This window comes from Lonchura striata, chromosome 1 (assembly GCF_046129695.1).
Source record: "Lonchura striata isolate bLonStr1 chromosome 1, bLonStr1.mat, whole genome shotgun sequence".
In the NCBI taxonomy this organism is placed as follows: Eukaryota; Metazoa; Chordata; class Aves; order Passeriformes; family Estrildidae; genus Lonchura; species Lonchura striata.
In genome coordinates this window covers 12015717-12042346 of record NC_134603.1, presented here as the reverse complement: position 1 = coordinate 12042346, position 26630 = coordinate 12015717, and the positions used below count along the sequence as shown (strand labels likewise).

Here is a 26630-nt window from a genome sequence, read left to right as displayed (position 1 = left end):
CAAATACTGTCTCTCAATTTCTTAATATTTTATTTTGAAGACAAAGGCAAACCTCTGAGGGAAGTGAAAACCATTACCTATTGCTCCATGCCACTTGTCATGTGAAGGCACTGATGCAATGCTGCTCACATCAGTACTATTTCAGACCAATACATTCAAGTGCATTTCAGTGCATGGTGACAGTCATCTTCAAATACAAGAGACACTTCTTGCTGCCTATCACTGCACAGCTGGGAGCAGCTCCAAACCCCACAGCAGCTTGCTGCTCCACTCTATGTTTACAGCACACAACCAAGCCTTGCAGGCTCAGCTACCAGTCTCCTGCAGAGGTTTGAGTTTTGCTTGGCACTCTTCTCCTTTCGGGGGCCTGGTAGTGACCTTCCTCTGTCTCCCACCACCATCCACAACACTCCAGTTTGGTAGAAACAACCTCCTGACTGAGGCACACAAAGGCAGCAGCTCTTTTTGGAAACAAGCTACTCAAGAGGAGTTGCGAGCAACCACAAACTGCAGCTCTACCACAAAATCTAAAACACAGTCTCAGCCTGGCCCTCCTGTCAGCCACAAGGATAAGGAAAGAAGCATTTTGGGGGAATCCTCTCAGACTGGTGTGAGACAGACTGACCCACTAGGTACACAATTATTGCACTGTATGGGGTGTTACACAGGGGCAGAATGGAGCCTGAAGTGGTTTTTAAACTGTGAACTTTAATAGTTCTCAAATCCTTCCAACCCTGTTGCAAAGACAGCTTATGTGCTGTTGTTTGTTGAAGGAACTTCCTGAGCTTCGCTGTTCCATTGGGCTCGAATGGGGCAGACTCAGCTGCTGCCACAGCACCCCACATCCAGCTGTGGTCACTTACCATCCCAAATAGTTTGCATTCTGCCTCTAATGCCAGGAACTCATTTCTCTTATCACAGCACTCATGCAAGATTTAATGAAGACACATACTACACCTGAAAAGAAGTGACTGAAAGAAAGGGATGAATTATTTAAACTCCCAGTGTCTCTCTTCTCCCCATCAAGAGCAATCATACAAATGCCCTCCTCTAATACAAGCCCTTACTAGTTAACCAAGTATCCCACCTTCCCTGGAGCACAGACCAAGAGTTAACTCTCCTTCTCCCAAAACCAGTTCTGATACAAACATAAAAAAATAAAGCAATATAACCAGCTGCCTCACAGAGTCCTGGAGCAAGAAACACGGACAACACAAACCACTGTACATTAACAAGAGCTTCTATTTCTGGTACAAGCCTGGGCCCCTTGTTTCCTTTGGCCAATTATGATAATAGTATTTGGCAACAGTACCAGGACTAGTACAAAAACAAGACCAAAATGTTTATATAGAGAATCCGCAGCACATTTGTAACCTCTGCAGATATTGATCTCACCCAGCCAGTAGCATCCCCACCAGGGCTGAGAAATGGAGAGCACAGAAGAAACCCAGGGAAGCAGAGTTAGGGGCTTGCAGGGGCAATGGGCATCACACCATAGATTTACATCCAAGTAAAGCAACTCCATCCCAACATTCCCTTACAACTTCACCTGAAGTGAAAATCTTAAAAATAAAATACCATGCAAATAAGCACCCTGAATGACCAGGAGGAATGCTTGTTTTCCCTGTTGATCACCCCACCTTAACATAAATTCTGGACTACAACCCAAAACTTCTATAAAAAAAAAGATGGTAAATAGTAATGCAATTGTCCTATGAAAGAGGCCACAGGAAAACAGCATATGTCATGGTTAGGATTTGGCTAGGATTTTCCCACTTATTCCAATGACTTCCTCTCTGTGAAGAGATCTTATTTATTTCTTTGGGCTATATCAGGAACATCCTATCTTGTCACTTCTTATGACAAGGTGTAGTCATAATGTAGAAGACCACAGAAGCCAAAATGGTGGTTCCCCAGGAAGAAGATCTCAAGCTCCTACTTTTTTGGATACCGTATGGGAGATTTTAAACAGAGAAACTATTTGCTAAATCTGGCCAAGACAAACAACGTCATTCGTGTGACTACAACACAACTTTCAGTCCCAAAATGCATGCCAGAATGCAAATAAATAACTGAATCAATGAATGAAAGAAAGCACATAGTATAGTGTGAGGTGGAGTTCTCATGCAGCAAGTACAGTAGCTGGAGAAGAACAAGGATAGTATTGTAGAAATCACCTAATTACATAAATACTCATTTCCCTGTCACTACTATTTCACACTACTTGCTGTGTTAGCACAACAAACAGAACACCAAGTTCTGCAATAAATACTGGTGCTATTTATTCTGGTGCTTTCTCTATTTTGAATGTAAATACACCCATGATAATATAATCACATGAGAACTATCCAGCTTTCTAAGCCTCTTCCCTGTCCCTCTGAGGTTACAGGTACCTAGCACAAATTGTTTTCATGAAACCAGCTTGTCAATAAAGCCATGGCACCAAATCTGTTTATCTATAATCAGGTACTCCACAGGTATTTTTCCACAGACATTTAATCAGGTATTCACAGGTATTTTAGCCGTGTCCTTAACCAAGTGCAAGTCCTTTTATATCTTTTTGAAAGTTAAAGCTAATGAAATTCACTGCTCTAAAGTGCATGCACCAGGCACACTCACCACCCCCTACGGAGCAGATAATTATCTTCAGCAAGTGAGGCAGTGCAAGAAAGAATACTGGGATACATAAATCTGTGTAAATCAAACACTGCCAGTCTGTAGGAAGCAAATAAGATGATAGATACCAAAGCTTTATTCTTGCTAAAATACTGTGAGTTCATACTCTCTCCAGTTTCTCTACTCATGGTGTGGCCATATTTAAAGGAACTGGGAACTGTTTCACCAGCTAAGAGCCTCACAGGAGGGGACAAGTCAGGCTGCAAACAGCTGGCACCAGCCACTTGGCAACTGCACTTTTGCATTTGGGGGAACCAAAGCTGAGCTTCTTGGACAGAGGAAAGGATTTTCCCTGGATTCTCCATGAAGTGGTCAGTCTCAGCAAATCAAGGATGATACACTTCCATGGAAGCCATACAGCCTATTTTAATGCTATTTTAAGAATCCAACAGTATTTCCTTACGGTTGGTTGACATCAACAGGATGCAGCTTTCTGCTAGCAAGCACAGGTTACTTCTATCCAAGGCATATCTTCCAGAACATTTTATGCCATTTATGCACTCACATTTAGATTAATGCATTCTGTGTGTCCTATTGTTTCTCCACAGCTTCCTTCCCAGGAGTTCATTTTCCTCTTGGAAATAGTCACAGGAAAACAAATTGCTCTTTCAGAACTGAAGGGATATTCAGCAATTAATTCATAAAACAGGAGACCTATCTGAACCCTCCCTTTTCAGTTTCTGAAAATAGTTCTTTTCCTTTCACAAATTAACTGGGCAGTAAAAACAAAAAAAAAAAAAAAAAACAAAAAAAAAAAAAAAAGGGGGAAGTGGTGTTTTTGTTTTTTTTTTTTTTTTGTAAACTACTATTGGAATAGTTACTACTGTATCAATCATTATCAACTGTAACTTTTTATGGTTGTGAAAAAACAGTTCCAAATTCCAGAATTAATGCTGTTACTTGTTTGGCTTGAGAACTAAATAAGAAAATGTAAACTTCCAAGTGGCTTTTCTATTTGAGGCTTGGGTGACTAATTATGTATTCAGATGCTGCTTGTTTTAATATCTACTTGATTCCTATTCTCTTTCTGTGGAAAAGATTCAAAATACTTTGGAAGAAAGTGTTCCTGACTGTGAAACAGAATTTTCTGATGCATTATTTAAAATGGAAAATATAATTCCACAATTGGAGCAACATAAACTAATCTGCTTCTTGGCAGAGAAAGCAAAACCATTTCTGGTTGCAACACATGAAAATGGATAATGATAGTGAAATCTCAATTGTACCCTAATCTCCCCCTTCTTAACACTAACTGGGCCACCTCAGCATGACCTTAATTCTGATAAAATCTATATGGAGAACAAAAACTAAAAATCAGCTACCTCAAATGCCAAAGTCCCCCTTCACTGAAATATCAAGGGTTTCTGATCCAACAGAATATTGAGAGGGAGGCTGGGAAGAGACCAAGTTCCATGGGAATGTGTCAATTAATTAGAGTTTACATCGAAGTAGAAGGATTGAACATTCCTTTTACATGTCTGGGAAGCCTCCAAAGTAATCCTTCAAATTTTTATTCTTTGTCATACAATATGGTAACAAATACACTACTATGCATGACTGATGTGAACCTTGGCCTCCCCTTCAAGCTCTGGTTTTCAGAAACCTATTTTTGGTTGTTCAACAAGTATTCCAAACTAAAAGCAGACACCTATTATACCTACATGGGTGTGCAAATATAGCAAATACACTTTTTTGCAGGGACTTGTCTCTGGAAAAAATGTAACCAAAACATGTCTATTACTGGTTATTTCACTACAAATAAGAAGTCTAATACACTGCTATAATTAAATTAGTAAGGCAGAATAAACAAGCCATTTAATTCTGTAAAAAACTTGTTACCACTAAATTCTTGTATCTGTTTAACTCTTACTTCTTCCATCTCCACATGAGGCTTTGTGAAACTTTTCAATCCTTCTTTCCCTCCTGTTTAATATGTTGATAGTTTTGAGCTGTTACTGTTGTGTGGGTGTAGGGAATAAGAAGTCAAAAAAATTTATGTAGCTTTAATTACACATTTACAGATTTACATTTTACTTCCACAAGAACTAAATTACACCATTTCCTCCAAAGGCTAAAGATACAGGGTGTTATACCGGGCATTGAAGCCGCTTTATGGATTGTCATTTATTGCTAAAAATGGCACCAGCAAACACAGGTGCAGCACCAAGGCATGCTCTCAAAGGGGGACTTAGTAAGGCCACATGTCACATGCAGTGAACTACATCCACTGGCAACAGTTCATGCTTAACCCAGAAAAAGGCATGTCAAGGCTTGAATTTTAAATCTTTTCCGATAAACTTTTTAAAAACACATGTGAGCCAATTGAGGCAGACTTGATTTTCACAGAACCATCAGTCAGAGAGACCTTCAAGATCATGTACTCCAGCCACCAACCAGCACCACCACAGTCACCCCCTAAACCAGCCCCAAGTATCACACACAGATGGCTCTTGAGCACTTCAGAGATGATGACTCCACATCCTCCCTGGCTAATTTATTTCAATACCTGAGCACTCTTACAGAGAAACAACATTTTCTAATATGGAATCTGAACCTTTCCTGGCACAATCTAAGGCTATTTCCCCATATCCTTTCACTTGAGACTTGGCAGAAGAGACTGACTCCCATCCCACTACAACCACCTTTCAGCTGTAGAGACAGTGGGGTCTCCTGAGCATCCTTTTGTCCAGACTAAACACCGCCAGCTCTTCTCCTAAGATCTGTTCTCCAGACCCTTCACCAGCTCCACTGTTCTTCTCTGGGCACACTGCAGGCAGCACCTTCATATCCTTTCTGAGCTGAGGGGCCCAGAACTGGACACAGAACTCCAGGTATGACCTCCACTGCCGAGTACAGGGAGACAATCCCTGCCCTGGTCCTGCTGGTGACACTATTCCAGATCCAGGCCAGGATGCCACTGGCCTTCTTGGCCACCTGAGCACACATTGGCTCATGTTCAGCTGCACCCCCAAGCCCTGCTCTGCTGAGCAGCTCTCAAGCCTGTAACAATGCACATGAACTTCCATGAAGCTACGAATCTACTGTCAAACTCGCTTGTTTTCAGTGCTGATGGGACTGTGTGATGTTAAATACCTCAGCCCATTATAAGCATTGCCTATTCCAGTGTTTCCTCTCTTGCAATTAAAAAAAAACCAACCAAAAATAAAACCCCAACCCCACAACTCTAGAAGTGTAAAATATTCAAATCCAACTAGGTTTTTTTTCTTATTTTCTTCTTCTCACCCAGGACAAGCTTCACACTACGGCAAGTCAGTGTTGCGACCTGCCGTGAGGTTGCTGTCACCCTGACTTCTTTCAACTTTCATTCAAAAGTCCACTTGAATCTTGTTTCCTGTTCTGTTCAAACACTGGAAATCCTGAGGTCCTCTCCCAACGCCTCCCCACCCCCTCAGCCACTGCAGGGACCACAGCACCATTCGCATGAATCCGAGACGCTCATGTCATCTCTTGGCACACGTTCCCAGGTCAGCTGTGCGATGCTGCTTCCTCTCAGAAGAATGAGGAAACGTTGCCAATCTCTTTTCCTCCTCTCATTTTTAGACACTATTTCACAACAAAGTACAACCCTCATGACATTTGAAAATAAAAATGCCCAACCATCAATTTTCTCTTCCTCCCACCTGAAATGTGTTTGATATGTTTACTCAAATATTTAAATTATGAGGTTTTCCTGTGCCTGATTGTAGTCGTATTTAAGGTATTGCTGGTATTTTTACAAGATGCACATGTAGTCAGAGTAATTAGCAGTTAAGAACAGATTGATCTTTTACCACTTATTATATTATATATTAAGAAACACTGAACGGCGCTGTTTAAGCAGATAACATCCTACTTCCAAGAAAATATGATTAAAAATGTATGCTAGTGAAAAGGACCTAGTATGCTATTACAAAAAAGGAAACAATGGAAACAAAAAGCTCTGCAAAATGCCCTTTTTAAAATAAACACTGTGCTGAATACAATGCAGATTATCTGGGAGAATATGCAGATATCACAAAAGAAAGATGAGACTGGAATTTTCACTGTGACAGGATTTATCGAGACATTAAAAAATAAATTCTTTGTCAATTGAGAGAAAATTCCTTTTGTGAGTCTGGCATCTGATACCAGTTCAACACTATTTGGATGCTCTGCATTCTCCTTTCTGTCTTAACTTGGTCAGCTTTACAGGCCACACAAACATTCTTCTGCTAGAAGCATTTGTTTCTTCAAGTTATTATTAGCCATTAAGATCTAAAGCAGATCTGTTCTCTGCTACATTCATAGCCCAGATGTGGATATTGTGAAGACTCTGCATGAAGAATCAAAGCCAAGATTCCAGAGTCCTGTACAAGAGACCCACAGGAGATGAAAAGAAGGCTGTCTTCAGCATTTTCATCCTACAAGCTATTTATGGGACTATGACTTCATACTTTTTTGTTCTCAAGTACCACAGATGTTCTCTATCAATTCATAGATTTGGAAAAAGACGTGTAGGATGAGTGTAATGAAAAAAAATCACTTTTTGCACCTGAAGTTGCAGCAATACAAACACAGAACTGATAGGATGTGCTGTATTATTATCGGGGCAGATTGCTTATTCACTTAAATACTTACATTATATTTTGTCTGACCATCATTTGTCTGAAGAGATTCTGAAGCCAACAACAATAAAAAACCTATTTTTAGTAAAAAAACTGTAAACGAGTTATTTTGTCCCTGTTCTCAGCTTGTTTAATATGCAGGAACAAATCCTGTCAGAATTAGCAGTCTTGCTTTTGACTTCTACGTTAGCTGCATGGTAGCCATTTTGTTGAAGGTTTGTTTTATATTTAAATCAAGCATCATTACTTTAAACAGCACACCCTGTCTTAAGAACTCAAGAGAGCTAAAAATTTAAACAAATCCTGAGCATTATGGTTAGACTAGATTATCCTAGGTCTTTTCCTACTTAAATGATTGTATGATTCCATCCTCTATAAGAATGAAGGTATTATTAGGTCCAGGAAATTGACTTCTTGTGCCATAAAACAACCTCCAAGTATGCTAAAGAGGGTGTAGTAAAATTCCTTATTGTAGCTGTAAATTTGAAATACCTTCTGCCAATAATGTTTATGGGGAAAATACTTTATAAAACAACCAATAAAATTTCCCTTCTTATGATTTTTCATTTACATACCACATTACTATCTCCTTTGCATACATGAAAATTCTATTTGCCACCAATTGACAAACATACAACAACCAAGGACAAAGATCAAAATGTATGATGAATTCAGGAATTTGCATTGGGATGTCCCTGAACACCAAGATGCTGCCCCAGAAACCCTTCTGATTCACTTGAGTCTTCTATAGAATATCACACAGCATTACAGAGTCACAAACAGAGCTGCAAAATTTTAAGGAATACATTTTCAATGTACAGCCCTTATTCCACTCAGTGGTACAGATTAGCAAGGGAGGTTCCTTAATTAGGAAGCACTAAATTTAGGACTGCAATATTCATCTCAAAGGGTCACAGTCATCTGTGTTTATTCCAGCAACTACAAAAATGCACCTTATATACGTGCATTATAGTGTATCATTTACTGGACATAATTTTAACGTTTTTGAAAAATTATTTGCCCAACAAACGTGAACACCCTTCCATTTCTTTTTCCTCTCCTAATCTCCCACTTCCACTCAAGGTTAGCTAAGAAAAACCCTAATCATAGGAATTAAGAGAAAAATATCAGTCCACTCTTGCTCACAATCAACAAGTAGCCTCAGTCAGTGACTGTGCCATAAACCTGCCTCTGGAGGTTTATAAACAAGCCCTTGTAAATTTTAATTTGAATTAAATATGTCTAAGCTATTAGAGATGCTCATACGAGTAAGAACTACTCAAGAACTGCAAGTCACGTGTTTTGCATTGCATGAATAGAAACAAAACAGTGATGCCTTAAAAGTAATGGATTAAAGGAAAACATGCTCTAGACTAAATTCATATGCTTTTTATTACTTCTGTGGAGTAAATGTCTCAGGAATTGGAGGAGTGAAAGGTTCTCAAGCTGTTATTCTGACGGTACCAGGCACATAAATTTTCCTTCCTTCAGGACAAGCCCAGCCACACACCATGCTGAGGATGCAATCACAGTATTTCACAGGTCTTGCAATCAGAAGTTCATTAAACATACTGTTAACTATTAACTTGCAGCTCATGACCTGCAATTGCATTGTCACTCAGATTCCATGTCCCTCATCCAGCTCTGAATACAGTCTAAGCCTCCTCTTGTTTTCAATACATGTAGCAATTGACAAAATCATTGCCTTGACAAAACTCAAAGCAGGACAGATGTATGGGCCTAGCACTAACACCTTCTGCAGAGCATCCCACTTGAAGTAAAACACTGAGCCTGGGTCCTGAGACATAAACCTTTGTAGACCTGTGCAACTCCATCTTTGACCAACCAGCTCCCCTAACCACCAGGATGACCACAGTTTACTGACAAAGAGGTCCCTGCACACCAGAAGCAGCTTATTATGGGATGAGGATCATACTTCCTCCTTGTCTTCTCAAACCCTGCACACAGAGAAAGACAATAGCTGGATAATGGATATGCTGCAATCCTCCCCATTTTACAAACTGGCTTGGTCCACCATTTTTTCCTGCTTATTACAGTAATAAATCCAGCAGATCCATGAAGGCACCACACTGGTCAGTTCCACTAGCTGACTTGCAGGAGTGATACATCCTTTCAATGAAGCCTTGGAAGAGCTCATTTTCAGTCCCTCTACAGCAGATGCCAGGTCATACCACCTGTAGATTTATGATCCATCAGGAATGTATGAAGGAAGACACTTGAAGGCTGCAGCCTGTGATACAGACTAACTGCCCCAGTCACAGGAACTGGATACAAAAGACATCCACCGTTGAGCTGTTATCACTTTAACACCAAAAAAAATAAGCTTACCACTCAAAGACAGGCTCTAAAGAGAATAACTATGAGACTGTATGCTGGAGGAACAAGCAACCTTGAGATGTTATTGCAAATAACAGAAGTATTCCCTGCCAGTCTGGCAGCTGCATAGAAGCACTGGCAAATCTGAAAATGCTAAGAGTGTTTACTCCAAATATGGTGGACACATCCAATTGAAATGGTCTAGAGTGCAAATCAAAATTTCAGGTAACAAGCTGTTGCAAAATCATCTGTTAATTCTTTCAAGTTTTGTCAAATAGAAGATCTCTCAGCCTCTACCAAAAGAAAAATCATCTAGCAGTAGTTGATATAATTAAATTTAATGCAATAAAAAACTACCCAAACTCTAAGACCAGCTCATAAATATGTAAATTTCATTGTTATGAAAAGACTAGTCAATCAACCCTATGAAGAGATAGTGAGATATTAACTTCTTTATATTGTTAAGTGCCCATCACTTTTGCCCAGATAGTTGAAATTGCAATTTGCAAATATACAAAGCTAGCTGAATAAAGACCAGCATCTCATTTCTCTCCAGCTAAAAAAAGAAATGAATGTAATCAGCACATTTTCTCTCTAGATGAGAATGACAAATACAATCGCTAATGCATTGTGCTGCATTTCTGGTCTTACAGCTGCTTAAAGCCTCTACTTCCAAAAAAAGAGTTTCAAAAGTAGACAGCTGTGAATGTAACTTGCCCTATGCAAATGTGTTCAACTTTAAAAGAAAACCACTTTCCTTACTGCCTAACTCCTCCTTGTAGTGCAAATCAGGAGGAAAAAGGAGGAAAGACAGCATGCTTAGATTCCTTCTTTCTGCTATTCCAGGAAGCTGTTTGGGAAAATAACTGCTCAGGCTCAGCATTTCAGAACAGCATCAGCTCCCCCAGCCACCAGCAAAGGGCTTTCCCTCAGCCAAAGATCATGAAAATCATGCTGCACCCACGCTTTAAACACCCACTCTTTAAAGCTCCTCCTGCTGATCCTCATGACCATTCCTGGAAACTGTTATTTGTGCAATCCAAAGCACAGCTCCAAGTACATCTCCCTGGTCAGAACAACACATGCCAAACTACTATAAACCACTCTGCACACAGTGAGGGGGAATCCATGCAGCTCCAAGGCATTTTGTAAACAAACAGACACACTGCATAACAGGCAAAAATGTTTAACAGCATAGGGGGCCTAGGAATTTAAAACGCATATAGGACATCACTGAATTAATTCTGGCAACCATGACATTTTCTTTTTCTTTTTTTTTTTAATGCTTATGGTTATTTACTGTACTTATCTAGTTTTAAAATGTCAGAGCACAGGCACAAAAGTGGGTATTAACCACATAAGCAAGCAATGCAATATGCTGCTGCTTTTCTTCTCTTTATATATTTTATGCAAGTAACACCTGCAACTTTTCTTCTATTTGTCCACATCTTCTAGACAGCAGAGAACAAACCTGCTTAAAGCAACATGGGAAGAAAGTACCTAAAAGATTGAACAAGCTGGCAGGGAACTACCTACATTCATCCCCCCTTGAGCCTGATGAAATTTCAATTCTTACACTTTCACAGGCTTCTGGATAACCAGCAAGGTGGCAGAAATTGGAGGAAAGCTATCCCCAGTTACTCCTCTTATTTTGTATTCTTGCTCCCATTTTGAGGCAAATAGCCTACAAAAAAACCTCCACAAAGCCTCACCACAGATGGCAGTTTGGCATTCTCCAGCCAAGCTCACACCTGCAGCTTCCATGACCGCTGCTGCAGCTGGGCTTTTTGTCTCCTCTCACTGACAAAAACTGCAAAAAACGCAAGTGTTAAGTGACCACCATCCATTTCATTAATGAACTGAGTCCACAGGAAATCAAGATGCAAGCCTCTACTCCTGGCTCTGCTCCCACCAACACAGCTCTGCTTATTTCACAGGAAGGGGTAACCTTCGGGCAGTTTGGGCATAGAATCATTTGCCATTGGGGAAATTCCCATCCAGAAGAGGAAGAGAAAAAATAGCATACAAAACTAACAATTCTGAAGAGGACTTCAGTCACCAACACCACGGTGAGCCACGGGAGCCCTGTGCTGAACAGGTCATGAGCCCTGTGAGGGCAAAGGCAGATCTCTTCACAGCAGTTTCACTTGAACTCTTGCAGCAAGCCACCCCAAACGGGAGCCACTCTGCATTTAAATCAGAAATCCACGCAAGACTTCTTCTGGGTACTAGTCTGAGTGTTTTTTTTTTTCCTACATATACATATTTATACAAAGAAGATGCACCTAGAGCATTTTCCAGCACACCTGCACTGCAGATACGCTGCCTGTTCCCACGCCTCTCTGTGCTGGAGGGCCCCAGCCACGGCTGTGTCCAGCACAAGGCTTGCAGCAAACTAAGCCCTGACCCCCCTCCAGAGATAATCAGCTTAGATGATCTAATGGTCCTCCTAGTCCTTAAAGAGAAAATTAGGTGTGAATCACTTCGATGCTTTGAAACCCTGGTCCAGTTTCTCCCACAGACAGAGACCAGCCACTGCAAGATGAAACTCAAATCAAAGCCAAGTTCTACTTCTGTGGTCAGCAACACAGACATATTTCAAAACCAAGGTGAAGCAGATGACCAGAGAAGAGAGCTGAAGCCAGACAGGCTTCTCTCTGTCTGTAGGACAGGGAGGCATTCAGCTGGCTAAGAAACAAAAGGGCAGGGCGACAAAGAGCCTGAGAGGCTTCCTGGCCAGATGCTTTCCATACGTAAATCCTAAAATGGCACCCACTGGTCCCCACTATTCATTCATTCAGTCATTCAGTCATTCTTACCAAAGAACAGCTCTCACATCAGCTGGACATAATTTTGTCGCTTGTACAGGTAACTGAATAATCCTCTAATCTTGCTTCACCCTAATATTTTACACAAGATTTAAAAAAAAAAAACAAACTCTGAATTATGCAGTAGATGGCTATTAGCAAGGATAACCCAAGAGGTTTTTTTTAAGCTTAGACGCGACTTTTTCTCCAGGACTGAACTGTCCAGTTGTCCATACTAAATCAGCTAACAGATATTTAAATCATGCAGTGCCATCACTGTTTAGTGCTTTCACAGAAAGCTTCCCAAACAGAATTAATTAGCTGATAAATTATATTGAGAACATATCCATCAAACCTAGGGATGCTGTTCCTCATGTTTGTGCCAAAGCAGCTCTACTCCTACTCTTCCATCAGCATAAATGAGTTTAAAAATAACCTTATAAGAATATTTAAATGGGTTTCATTATAGCTTAAACTAGTGAGAAGACTTTGACAACTATTCCCACAAAGCAAACTCTCTGTAGAACCTTTTTAAATATCCTAAAAGGAGTTGCAGTTCTACCCGAAGAATTGAAATCAAAAACAAGTTAAGAGAAAACAAAAGAGAAGGTAATTTATTTCAAACAAAATATTCATTGCTGCATGGAGAAGTCTTTGTTCAAATATATTGCATGTAAAAACTCTTTATTATTGTGTAATTAAACCCTGAACTAATATGGCCAGGGAAGTGGAGCCTTAAAAACAAGGCTTTCAGGATTGTCTAGTTAGGCACCTTCTTTACATGGCAGAAACAAGTTTGCCTGCCTTAATCCTTCCTCTACAACCACTGAGAAAGGTCTGTATGTGCTACAAGAAGAGAACTTGAAGTTTTCAGGGATCAAGAAACTAATAACATAACTTCAGTCAGGCTTAATCCCATTCAACCAGTCAATACTGCATCTTGCTCATCTCTTGTTATTACCAATCCTCTTGCAAAATGAGGCTGTTCTACACACATATTTCCAAATCATCCATCTTAATGCAAATATGCTGAAAATGTTGCAGAAAACATGCAGGGCCACAGTCAGAAAGGAAAAAGCACAGAAACCCACAGAAGTTGAAAACAAAAAAACACAGGTAAGACTCTTTCCAAGAAAAACAAACAATGCCCTCTGCAAAGCAGAACTAAATGTACCAGAGAGGGAAGTCCAGATAGAGCCACGAAACACCAGAAAACAAGTTACTCCAGACTTCTTCTTAAAGGAAAAGAAAAAGAAAGTGGGAGGTGTGAAACTCTAGCTGCCCCCTGGATCTTGTGAACGGTTATCCACATATATCCACCTGTCCACTCCCAGTAATGCTTTGGGACGATTTTGGGCATGCAAAGCAGCATATCTAGGATCCTAAATAACATTACTGAAGGAATTCAGTAGCAGGAAATACAGACCCTCCATTTTTAATGTAGTCGCTTTGCAGGAATTACATGGCATCTCACACTGATCTCCAAAGCTGCATCTCACCCTCCAAATAACTTGAACAAACTTTGCAGATCTTAAGATCAAAATAAATTCTCATTGCTATAGACAGGTCATACAAAATAGATGTGCCTGACATCCAAGTCTTGGGGTCAAACTACCACTTCACACCTCCATCTTGGGGGGATGTCAAAAATTCTACAATCCAGGATTATTCTTGGAAGTCTTTCTTTTATTCTCCCTTAAAGGGAGATCTAATTCTGTTTAAACCAGAAATCATTGCAACTATATAAATTGCTGTTATCACATTTCTTGCTTTTAAAAAATAAAAAAAATAAATTTTATAAATTAGTAATTTTGTGCATCTAGTTACTGAAACAATTGTTTGAGGCAATATACCTCATTACAAGAAAAAGCTAAAGGAAGAGACTCCTGTTTGCCTTGTGTCCCTTCACCCTTTCCTAATGGCTGGAAGCAGTGAATCAAAGGTAAAATGAACTGACTTGCCCCAGTTTGTTTCCATGCAACTTAAAGCTGCATCATCAATGTTTAATGTTTACTCCAATTGGTCACAAGAAGCTTTTCATATGCTGAATATGTTTCATCTAAGAGACCTCTTCTCTTAAAGAAAGCTATTCATACATCTTTCACCTTATGGCTACACCTAGAAGGCACAAATTTTGAGTCCAGCTTCCTTTTTTGACCAAAAAAAACCCCAAAAAACCATGTGAAAACAAGTTGAAACCAAACTGACTAACATGAAGTAAACAAAAGTTAAGCATTAACAAGAAAACATACATTGCTTCATCCACAATGATCACGACCTGAAAAACTGAACTCTAGAAAGGCTGAAATTTGGACCAATTTAAACAGATTAGGCAACAGTTAAAACATTGGAGACAAGAAGCTTTGAAAATTATATCGAATAGATGAATTTATTAAACTGACCAAACATTAGCCTTCATCAACCAGCCTAAGAGGACAGGACAGACTTCTTGCCACTTAGGCTCAAAAATCCCTTAGCAATATTCATGCTAGTCACACATGGGTGGTTATATGCTCTTCTGAAGGAATTAGCTTTTTTCCTGTGAGATACCCCATTAACCCTAACATAAAGCCTTAACAAGAAAGCTTCATTCTAGCAACATTTGCTTTAAAATACTCAAGATCTAAACTTCAGCCTTAATTACACCATGCATAAAGTTACCCTAAAGTAACACCTCAACCATATTCTTCATTGTCTCTAGAGATGCACACCACAAGTCAAGTACTTTCACCCCAACTGGGAACATACATGAACAAAGCTTTTTCTCCCCCTCCTAATTTTGAAAGCCATGTTAAATTAGTAAGGCTGCCAACAAAGAAAACATGTTGTGAAGAACAAAGTCTCTGAAAACAGGCAGCCACTTCAGACAGAACAGCTGAAACACTTGTTAAAGTGCAGCTTGAGAAAAATGGAGTTTATAGCTCTGAGTGAAGCCGGCCTCAAGCTTACAATGAAAGATTAAAATCTGTTGATCTAAATCAATTTTCTGTCCTGAGCACACATTGTGCACTTGAACCCAACAGTCTGGGGAGGGCTTTGCATCACAGTACACACTCAGTGACAACACTCATCTCCCCAGCAGCAAGCTACATTTCTGCTTAATAGCTAAAACATCCCCTTGACTATACTCATAACCAAGGCTCCTGCCTCTGCAGCAGCTCCCTAAGAGCTACACATGAACTCTTTACCTTTGAACCAAAGTGACTAACGCTCACACAGAGCTGCTATTCTCCACACAAGACAACCTAGATTTAAAGTGGATACACAGTCAAAACAGCATCCAACAGAAATGTGCTTCACTGGACTCCAGTGATTTTGCAAACGAGCAGAAAATGAACAAGCATTAAAAACAGGGATAATCCATCACAATATGCACTTTAAGTATTTACTAAATTTACTTGGGATTTAATTTATTTATAACAATGCAATGTTCTGGACTTCCATCACTACACTGTGTAAATGTAATCAAGTCTTACTCTAAGATTCTCATTTCAGCACTCTGCTTAGTACCTGTTTGAAAGAAAGGGACTTTTTTTTTTTACTTCTACGCAAGAACAAAGGTGAACATGGTTTCTCAGCAATGTGAGTCATTATATTCTTAAATGATGGTTTACAATCCTAGTTCTCAAACTGTAATCTGGTCCTATCTCAGTGCCAAATTATCTCAGATTATTCCAATGCATCATTACTCTCTTGACGCAAACAGTTTAATCCAGTAATTTATCGGGTTTTTTAAAATCACTGTAATACTTTTACTATGGACTTGCATATGTAAACAGTGAATATAAAAGATGACCTGTCTGAACGGATTTTTTAAAAAAATAAAACCCCCTGCTTCTTCATGGCTATGTACCGGATGTCCCCTAAATATTCTCAGCACAACACACCCAGCCCCTCTTCATCCACCATACATTTCTTGCTCTCTGCACTCACTTTCCTCAGCCTACTCCAGCATCCCTAAATACTAAATGAGTAAGAGGCTGCTCTGAGGGTGGTCAAGTCAAGGCTCCCCTTGAGCTAGCTGAGCAAATGTCACTCCTTGTGCGTACACACAGGTCTATGTCTACAGATACACAGGACATACAACTTCACCCTCTCCTCAGAGATGCTTGGCTACTGGGGGAAGAGGGCTCGGAACACAAGCATATTTGATATGTATCTTCCTTTTCTAGCACAGCAGGAAAAACAACCTTCAATCATACAAAATGACATCTTCACACTTCAGACTATTTCATCAATGCCCCAAGTTTACTTTAGAAATCAGGCTTGGTCTCATCACAATTTGAGGAATTTCAAGGGTTGGGAAAAAACAGACCAAACCATTGCTGCCTGCCTAAGTCCAGTTTATGTACTTAGAGGACTTGTCTGGACAGCAAGCACTGTTCTGCATTCCTTTCTCACCTCCATCATATTATTCAAACTTTAAAAGTGAAGATAGAATAAATAGAAGATTGAGTTTCATTTTCATGCACCTGACCCCACTATGCCTTTCTGGACTAATTGCAAATGGTGTAAATCAGGCTTTGCATATTGCCTGGCATCCTGAAAGCCTACAATCTCTACAAGCCAAGCTCAACACTCCCACCACTGCTTAACCCGGCAAACCCAAATACATTGAGCAGGTGTGTCTGGGACTAAGTAAGGGTAGAAGCTGGTCCTGCAGACAAAAACACACTAATAATGCTATTTATCATGCTCAGCAGAACAAACACCAGCTCTGCTTCAAAACAGAGTAATGGCAATACCAATGGCTGTTACTCTTGGGAGAAAATGGACCCAGTTCCCAGGCATATCTTTCACTTTGGGGTGGGCTGAAGTGACTCCAGGACAAACACTCATTTATGTATTCTTCAGTGTTTCCATCTAGCAGCTCAGCCAAGGGAGGGGAGTGGTGTTATACAAAAAGACATCCCCCCTTCTCAGCTCCTACTCCATTTTGCAAAATGCCTATTTTTAGCCCTCAGTGTACACACGGAGGTGCACAGCACCACTACTGTAGTAATGGCAGCCACAAACCTGACTGCTTATTTGTCATCCATCAAGTACTCACACAGGGCTGCATCAAACTGCAAAACAGGCTCAAATACCGCTCCAAACTGAAGTCCCAGCCAGCTCCTTGATATTAGTTACTATAGAAACCAGTCCCTCGGCACAGGCGCTCACAGCAGGAAATCATGCAGATTTCAATTTTACATAGTAATAAATGCTGCGGGAGAGGAGAATTTCACAACAATTGCAGGGGCTGATTGTACAAACGCAGACCTCTTCTACCCCACGACACTGCAGATGAACGTGCCCACGCACACAATAGCCACTGCTCCTAGTTTTGAAGTGGTTTCCACAAAGCTTGTGTTAGGATGGATGCTGGAAAGGTGGTAGCATTTTTCAGTGGCTTCATTAGACTGGAAAATGTACTCATTCTTACATGCAAGAAGCCCATGTGAAAACAACAAAACAAGCACCAACTGCAAAGCAGTAGGAAGATTTAAGCATGTATTTAAGTACAGACAGTCCAAACATTTACAGGAAGTACTGTCAGGTCACAACCCAGGGCTTCTTTGGAGACAGCTGATCTTCCTTGCCTTCTCCACCCTGTCCAAAAAAACAACCTGAATGGAGGGCAGGTCACAGATTAATTTGTAGAAAAAAAATGTTGTAGAAAGCACAAAGACAAGAGGGAGGACTCTAAGCCCTGAAATGAAACAGTGAGGTAATATTATTTTAACTTTCCAGAAGTAGTTCTACAGGTTGGACTCCATCATGCGTGGGAGTGGAAGAGGAAGACACACAGCACAGTGCACTTCTTGTCCCAGGCAGACCTTAATTTTCTACTGAAAATCAAAAACCAGTGAGGACTCTTCCCCACCCTTCTAAATGAGCCTATAAGCCCGAATAGGGCAGGTTTTACATCAACCCAGGAAGAAAAGAGGAGGGAACTGCTTCACTGAAGAAAACTAACATGAAGGGAGGAGGGAAGGGGTGAACAGCTTGCACAGCAACAGGGACAAACATTTGTGCTGGCAACACCCGACAAATCATCAAGCAAACAGAAGGACAAGAAAATGAAGGAAGCTGGTCTATTTTTAAGCAAGACCTCATTATTACCATGAACATGCACTGCTCCCCGAGAAGCAGCAGGTATGCAAACATGAGATGAATCATATCGCTGAGTAAATCACCTGGCAGTAGAACACTGGTTTGCATGGACACACACAGAGTGAACACATACAACCTACGGTCCTGACACCTACGAAAATGTGTGATAGAGCATCCTTCTGGGAGGAAGCCTGAATTATGGAGAGCCAAAAAAACCTGTTAGACAATGCAAATGTCACTGCTGTTTCTGAAAATTACTTTTGTTACTGCTTTTGTTAATGATTAGATGGAGTCCATTGTAATGGACACTCCATTCGCAATTAGCCTGCTGCATCTTGTAATTTCACTTTTTGCATACCTCTCTCATGTCATTAGAAACAAAGTTTTTGTATAGCCAGCGTAGGAATAGACTGGGGGAATTGGAGAAGACACCCCAAGTGCAAGCACACATTTTACATCACAGCCACCGTACAAATTGCCTTGCTGATACAAAGGAACTTCACAAGTTGTTCAAGGCTTATGGACTGGGGTGCAATGAGGTTAACTGCAAGACTGGTCAGATTCCACTCACACCCCTAGAGATCTGGTGAGTTTGCAAGAAGCCAGCTGACAGCATCAAATCTGATACTTCACCAACACATGTCTTCTAGAAAACCACCACTGAGGTGACCAACAAAAGGACAACCCCCAAACCTGCAGCTGTGAGGCACAAAGCACGATGCCACAGAAGCTCAGTAGCTGCTCTGCAGCCTCCACAGGTTGTTCCAGGCAAGGTCCATGAGGCAAGAAGCACTACCCTACTTCAGAGAAACCTTTTTTAGTCTGAACCGATTTTATAATTCTCCTCCCACAACACAGAACTTCCCTTTCTCTCGTATAGCAAATAAAAAAAGATACCAAATAAAACTCAATGTGAACAGATCTTCAGCTACCTTTGTTACCCAGCTGGTGACAGATTAAAAATAAGTAAGAGCTGCAACAACTCTCTTGTTGTGATTACTACAGGATTGTAACTATGTGCCAACTAGTAATTTATCACTTCAAAAGGCTGCTTGCATTAGCCTGAAAGGGGATCTCCCACCACAGAAACATGTGCTACACTGGGAAAACCAACCGCCAACCAAAACCTCAGCCTCCACTTTCAAATCCACATCCCATCATCAAAAGGATGCTTTTGCATCTTTGATTCTAAACTAATAAATCATCTGAAGGAAATCCTAGAGCCACTTACAATTTATCCTCATTACTTCTCAAACTGGATGATTAAGATATTAAAAATTTCATTCTGTTGCCAAGACTGAGAAAATTCTCTACAGCTACAAAACCAGTCTTTAGTCACTGAAGTGTAATGCTCTACATGAAGATGCCCACAGAGATATAAATTCATGATGTAGCTGGAAACAACAATCAACTCATCCATCCCAAGCCTGCAGAAAAACCAGAATCTGATATTCCACCCTCCTAAAAGCAACACAGCTGTATAAGTAAAGAGAGAAAGAACCATGACCAAGGGTATGAAAAATCAACTCTGAGCTGTTCCCCTTCCCCACACTCCCAAAGATTTCCAATTCAGATGATAGTGAGTAGACTTACATTCAGCCATGTGAAAAAAGTCCAGCCAGTCATATCTTAACACACCAGCCCACTTCTTGGACAAGGGTACTAAAGGAGTTTGCTTGCTTCTTCCTCTCTCACCCTTTCTTTTTTCCCCTCTAGAAGCTGGTCTTGCATTCAAATTTTCTATTTAGCACACACAATCACCTGGTGGCTTTACTCCCTTTCCTAACAACATTTCAGTCTCTTAGTAAGGAACTCAGCAAGCTCAAAAAATACTGGGTTGTAAGGCAAATGCAAACTCCACTCCTGAGTCACTCTGCACTGTACAAAGGGACACCTGGCTATATAAGTTATTATAGCAATTCTTTTTGTCTATTGCCCTGAATATTACTCCTTAGGTAGAGAAAAATCATCACAAACATTATCAATGACCCTGAGCTAGATTTAGTCTTGACCTCAAGGAAAAAAATATGGCATAAATAAATAATATTTTTTATGCTGCAATGCCTGCATTCATCCAAAGAAAAGTCAATGGCCATGTTCTACCTGCAGTGCAGCCCTTTCAAGCCCCTAAAAAAATCTCAGCATTAACAACCCAACTACTTCTCTTGTGTTTGAGCATTTTAGATGTTCACCCCATTTTAGCTGCTCCAGCCAAACAGGCTCACATCAGAAGTGGAATTCTCCGGGCAACACACTTGTTGACAAGTGCTGACATTTGCTACTGGTCTAGAGAGATGGGAACACAGAAACAGTGAATAACACAACATGGCCTTTGTGATTTGTAATTTTAGCTGTTGTAACCAGAATATCCAAGTCCCACTTCTCCAAACGCAACAGATATGTAATATGCATCCAGCTTCAAAATTATCTGCCAGTGATTCTGACTTTGGTCCTGCATTTTGCATCATCTTCATGAAAACGTAATGGAAGACTGAATGGTTCATTTAAATACTTTTCTTCCTATTTTATATATGAAAATCCACAAAGAAGGAGTCTGGACTGTGTCATTTTTCTTCAAAGACTCCACAGGAGGAGTAAGTACTTATGACAAAGTCTTAACTGACAGGAAGCTCAAACAAAGGTTTTGCTATTTCAGTAAGGACATCTGAAATTAAAGAGGAGTCAAACAAAGGAACTGGACAACGAGAATGCCTTTCCTCTTGTGACCAGCTTTGTTTTCACTCTGAAATTAGGTACAGATCCCTATCACATCTCCCCAGTTCATAGCCAGGAGCAAAGTAGTCTATTTCAAAAATATTATACAGCTGTATGTCTACTGCTGTAGATTGTGAACTGCTGTAGATTGTGATGTGTCTCTCCTCCCCAGGCTTCACTTCTGTTCCATCTTCTTTTTTTCCCTCCATCAAAATAAATAAATCAATAAAAAACACCTTTCAGTATTGTCCAATTACATTTTGCTGTAGCACCAAGACCCTACCATACCTTGGGTCACACTCGGCCATATTTGCAGTGAGCGAGATCCTGGTTTCAGGAGGCCTAAACACACTTACTTGGGAGACCACAGATAATTCCAGCCCTGCAACGCTTTGTGCAGTTTGGCACCTTGGAAAACTACTTTAACACATACATAGAGATCCTGGACAAAATAAAAAGGATCACCCAGACAGTCTGAAGGGGTACTTACACACTACCTGGAACAACATGGATGCAGACTCTGTCCAGGAACAGCAATCTACAGCAGAAGTACTATTTTAAGCAGCCTCATTAAGCATGAATAGCAGTTACTGAGTATTGCCACAGAAGAGCTACCTGATGTAGACACTCACAAATATTAATCAAATTTAAATTTGTAAATAAAAGTGTTTAACCATATTAACATTTTTGTGTGCTGTTGAAATTTAATGAGGAAATTCTTCCACACTAATATATCCAGCCCCTCAAAAGAGTAACATTAAAATTACTGTGCTGATTTTGGTCACTGCTGCTGCTGCATGCCATGCATACACAGTGTCCCAGACTGAGAAGCAAGATGTATTCCATTTCCCATCTGTATGGCAGTTGTCTTCTGTTAAGTGAGTCGTTTTCCTTATCTCTTTCACAACCAATCCTCTCTCAGGGGAGACATCTGCAGATAATGGGCCAGTGAATGTCACTGCATGACTGATAAGAACTATAACATCCCATTGTGAGATGCTCCACCCAGAGGGAGGAGCTAAGCATTCCTAACTGGATTTAATCTAAATTTTGGGGACATCAGAGGCAGCCTTTCCACTGGTTCCCAAGAGGAACAGCTGGGGTTTTCCTCTGGACGTTCAGAGGAAGACTACACCCTTGTACAAGATCACTGCTCCAACCAAACTGCATCTACCACTCCAGGAGGACTTGCAGCCACTCCAATTTGGACTGCTACCAACAACCCTGACCAAAAGAGTGTCAGGTTGTATTCTGACTCTGTCAGTGATTTTTCTTTTCTATTATTGCATGTGTTTTGTTTCTTTTACTTTTTTCTAATAAATTGTATTTCTGACTTGGACTCCCTCACTGGTTTTGCTTTCAAACCAGAACACACAGACTGAGTTTTGCTTCCAAATCTACTCAGTGCCCCTTGGCAGCTGGCTGACAACCCACAGTATCCTCCCAGATCTCAAAACCATCAATCCAGAAGAAAGGGTCTCCTATTCAAGTGGAGTTTCTGCAACTCTGCATTGCCTTAAAATCCTCTCAGACATGTAAAATGAAAGATATGGAAAACATACTAGATGTCAAAATTACCAAAGGCAGGGAAAACATACCTCTAGTAGCACTTGCCAAAAGGGAACTTCAAACAGCATTACAATCCATGGAACCCAACTGGCCAGAGAAAGCTGTGTGATATACTGACACCCTCTTGAAGTGATTTAACTAATCTGCTAATATCAAGCACACCTATGCATATGCAAAACCCTTCAATATGAATGAAAAATAAAAAACCACAAGACTTGAGTATCAGCTGCCTCATTAACAACCTCACTTTGAAGATCAATTTTAAGCTTAGGTAAATCAAAGCTTTTAGATTATCTTTCCATAAATTTTAATTTACACCTGTGAAGATGCAGGTAGGCAAGATTGGGGCAGGGTTTTATCCATGGAAGCTGCTGATGGTGTATTAAGTGGATACAGAAGAAGTGTGCATATCTTCACATTAATCTCCCTCATAACACAAGAAGGATAGTTAATTTTCACACCTACTTTTTCCAAGTTCCCGAGTTCTATACTTATCTACAAAAGATATTCAAATGCAGCAGAGGCAGAAGTAGACTAGCATACAAAAAGTAAAGCAATTTAAACATGCCCTTTTACATACTGTTGAAAGCAAACTAAACATATATCACATATAAACATACCGTATTTAGGATGCACAGTTCTTGCCTTCATAGCGGAATATCTTTTTATTGCACAAATAAGGTACATGGATATAAAATTAAATTAGCTTTAAATTTCTTCCATGCTTCAGTTAAAACTGGTGGAGGCAAAAACATTCAGAATCTCAAATATTGATAGAAATAAAGCATGTAAGAAAAGCCTGAACTAAAAGTCATGAGCACACATCTCCCCAAAAGGAAACATCACTTTTAAGGTATTCAAGAGTTATTATTACACTATTTAAGGAATATTAAGGATTTAAAGGTACTCTGAAGTACTTCATTCATTTAATATTTTGTAAGCTTTCTCTTTAATAATCACAGTGAGAGATAATACAGATTCCACCGCATACTACCAAGTTCTTCTGGGCAGTATGCCAAACAGATGCAGCTTGAATAACAAAAACTGCTACATAGATGTCTCTATTTTGTCAGAGCTCAAAAACTCAAAACATCTGAAGAAATTTTTTCAAAAATCTCTGATACCAGCAAAAACAGCATACACTGCTATACAGCTAGCATTACTTTAAATTAGCAGCATAACTTAATCTCCCCCATTCAAATTATGATTCTTAGATGACCAGACCCACAGAAATCTAACATTTTGGTTACACATGCATCAGAACTGATTTCCCTGTGTTTTCCCTTGTCATTCTAAAATTAAGGCATCGAACTGAGGGAACTAAACTGAGGAAAAAAGAGTCAACTTTGGGTTGATGTACATCTAAATGGAAAGACAGCAAAGGAGAAAGCAAAAGCTGAAATGAGCTGGTTGGGAATTAATTTGTGTACTGAGTCACCACAAAACATCAGGTACTTCACATTGAGGGCTTCTCCTACTTTAGAAGCTACAAAGGGAAAAAAATACAGCAAACTACAGGTTATCTGACTCATCCAATCCTAGGTTTTACCACAGGCAGAGCTCCAATTGTGCCTTCTATCTGAGCTCCAGATGGAAATGTGAAAATTAACATCACTACCATTGCAGGATTAGAAGGAACTAAATGTCACAGAGAGAACAATGCACCAGAAGAGCAAAGTCAGTGCTTGTGAACAGCAGTAATGGCACACAATGTGAGGCTACCAGTTGGAACACGGACTGGAACGATGGCAACAGGCTCTCATTCTTGAACGCTTGGTGACTGAGATTGTTCCTCCTTGCATGTATATCCAAACACCTCTTCTTCTTTCAAAGTTAATGCTGCTGCACGCAGATTAAAGAGTAGCCAGAGTTGTTCTGTTGACTGATAAAACACTTTCATCAGCCAGATCAGTGAGTCTTAAAATAACAGGCCACTTTCTGTAGAACTACGAGCAATTACAAATTAAAGGCAGCACCAGCTTCACAACACTTCAGTCATCCTACAAGGAACTAACACTGTCCCTCCAGAGAGGCACCTGCTTCAGCATTTCCATATACAGTTAGCTCCCAGAAGAAGCATTTGGCTCATGCAATGATAAACCAGCCTCATGATATAAAATACACCAACCTCCCTGCCTTTGTCATGGGGAGTGCTACTCAAGTCTCATATATCCCCAGCAACTGAACATGACTTTGTCTGACTTTGGTTAATCTGTTAACTGTAAACTTTGGTTTATCTGTTAACCCACTAAACCATGTGGAACACAGCCAGATGTTTGATTACACAGTCGGATACATAATTCTATAAACTGGGTAAGTAACAGGCAAAATTTAGGAAAGAATTTTTCACTTTAGGTAACCACTCAAAGGGAAAACTGAGAGACAGTTAAAATTCCCACATCAAAGAAAAAAGAATATAAAGTCTGCTCTGTTTCAGTTTTGGAATAGAATTTCCGTCACAACTGGATTTTTGCCATCATCTTCCCTGGGGACAGGTGTTTATCCCTGTACATAGCAAGGCAGAATGATCAGTATTTGTTAAAGGACCAAAGTGCAACCTCAGAGATAAACTTGAATGGGCACAAATGGAAGTTGGGTTGGGTGGCAGATCAGAACCACCAGCTAACTTGGAGTTTTGATCCATTACCCAGAACATCACTTTCTAAAAATAAAACCAAAACTCTCTTCTATCCTTTCAGTCAGAAGACAGAACAGAGGGGCTATACTAATTTGGTATGCCTGGATTCACAGAGCTCCTTTTGTAAAGGATGTGTTCGAAGAGATAAGAGACAAGACACGACACAGCAGAAAGTGTAAAATACCCTTCAAAAAACCCACACAAGCCATTTTTGTTTGAGAGTGGGAAAAGTTTCAGTCATTCTGGTATCTCAATGCAAGTCCTACAAGCCTGCCAGCATAGCTAGAAGACAAGTCTCAAGGATTTTCATAGTTTACTTTGTTTCCCCTTGAGGGAGGCAGAAGAAAGAGAAGAGAATATGCTTGAAGGAAGGACATGTTAGAAATCCAAGTTAAGTTCTTCCCTGGGGTCTCATCCTTAGTTTATTCCTCTTTCTGTCATGTTTATTATTTTATGTGAGTAGATTACCTATAATTTATTGTTGGTATGCATATAATGAGGAACTTCTTATCAAAATGTAAATATTAGCTTTAGACAGGAAAAAGAAGTATTCTTCCCTCTTGTCATTCTGTGACTTGGAATTCACTCCAGCAGCTGCTACTCCTTCTGTTAGCCAGAGGTAAGGGAAGTTTGACTGAGCTTGAACACCCTTTGTGTCAAGGGTTACTCATTACTTTCTTACTCTCCAAGTCAAATGCCAACAGAAAATTAGGACTTTAAAAAATGCAACAAAATCTTTAGGGCTAGAAGTGACCAAGAGCTGCTCTCTCAGTAGTGATTTATTTGCACTCCAGATTTACTCCTCAGCAGCAGTCCAAGGACAGTGACCATGGGGAATGCCCACTGCAGGGACATCTGCACATAATGCCTTGGTCATTGGGCAGCCAGCAATCAGAGAGAAGCAGCCTTTTGTCTCCTTCCAATCCAGCAGTCTGGAAAGAATGCCAGCTGCACTATTTTGGCTCTATATACTCACCAATAAGCTGAGACTGCTACCCAGAGAAGCCCACAGACAGGAAAATTCTGTTTGACCAAGAACGTCAGACTTAAGGGGGAAGCACAAGCAAAGTCTTTGCTCAAAGATGTAAGTACAGGTCGTTGCTGTCATCATTGCTGGCATTACACAGCATCAGCCAGTATCTACTCTGTCTCCAGCAGCCCTACAGTTATTAATTCCAGCTGAGTATC

General features: G+C 40.2%; 1 protein-coding gene across 17 annotated transcripts in view; it reads right to left on the bottom strand.

The window, feature by feature from the left end:
• Positions 1 to 26630, bottom strand: part of MTSS1 (MTSS I-BAR domain containing 1) — a 126798-nt gene that overhangs the window by 80243 nt on the left and 19925 nt on the right. The window lies entirely within an intron of this gene.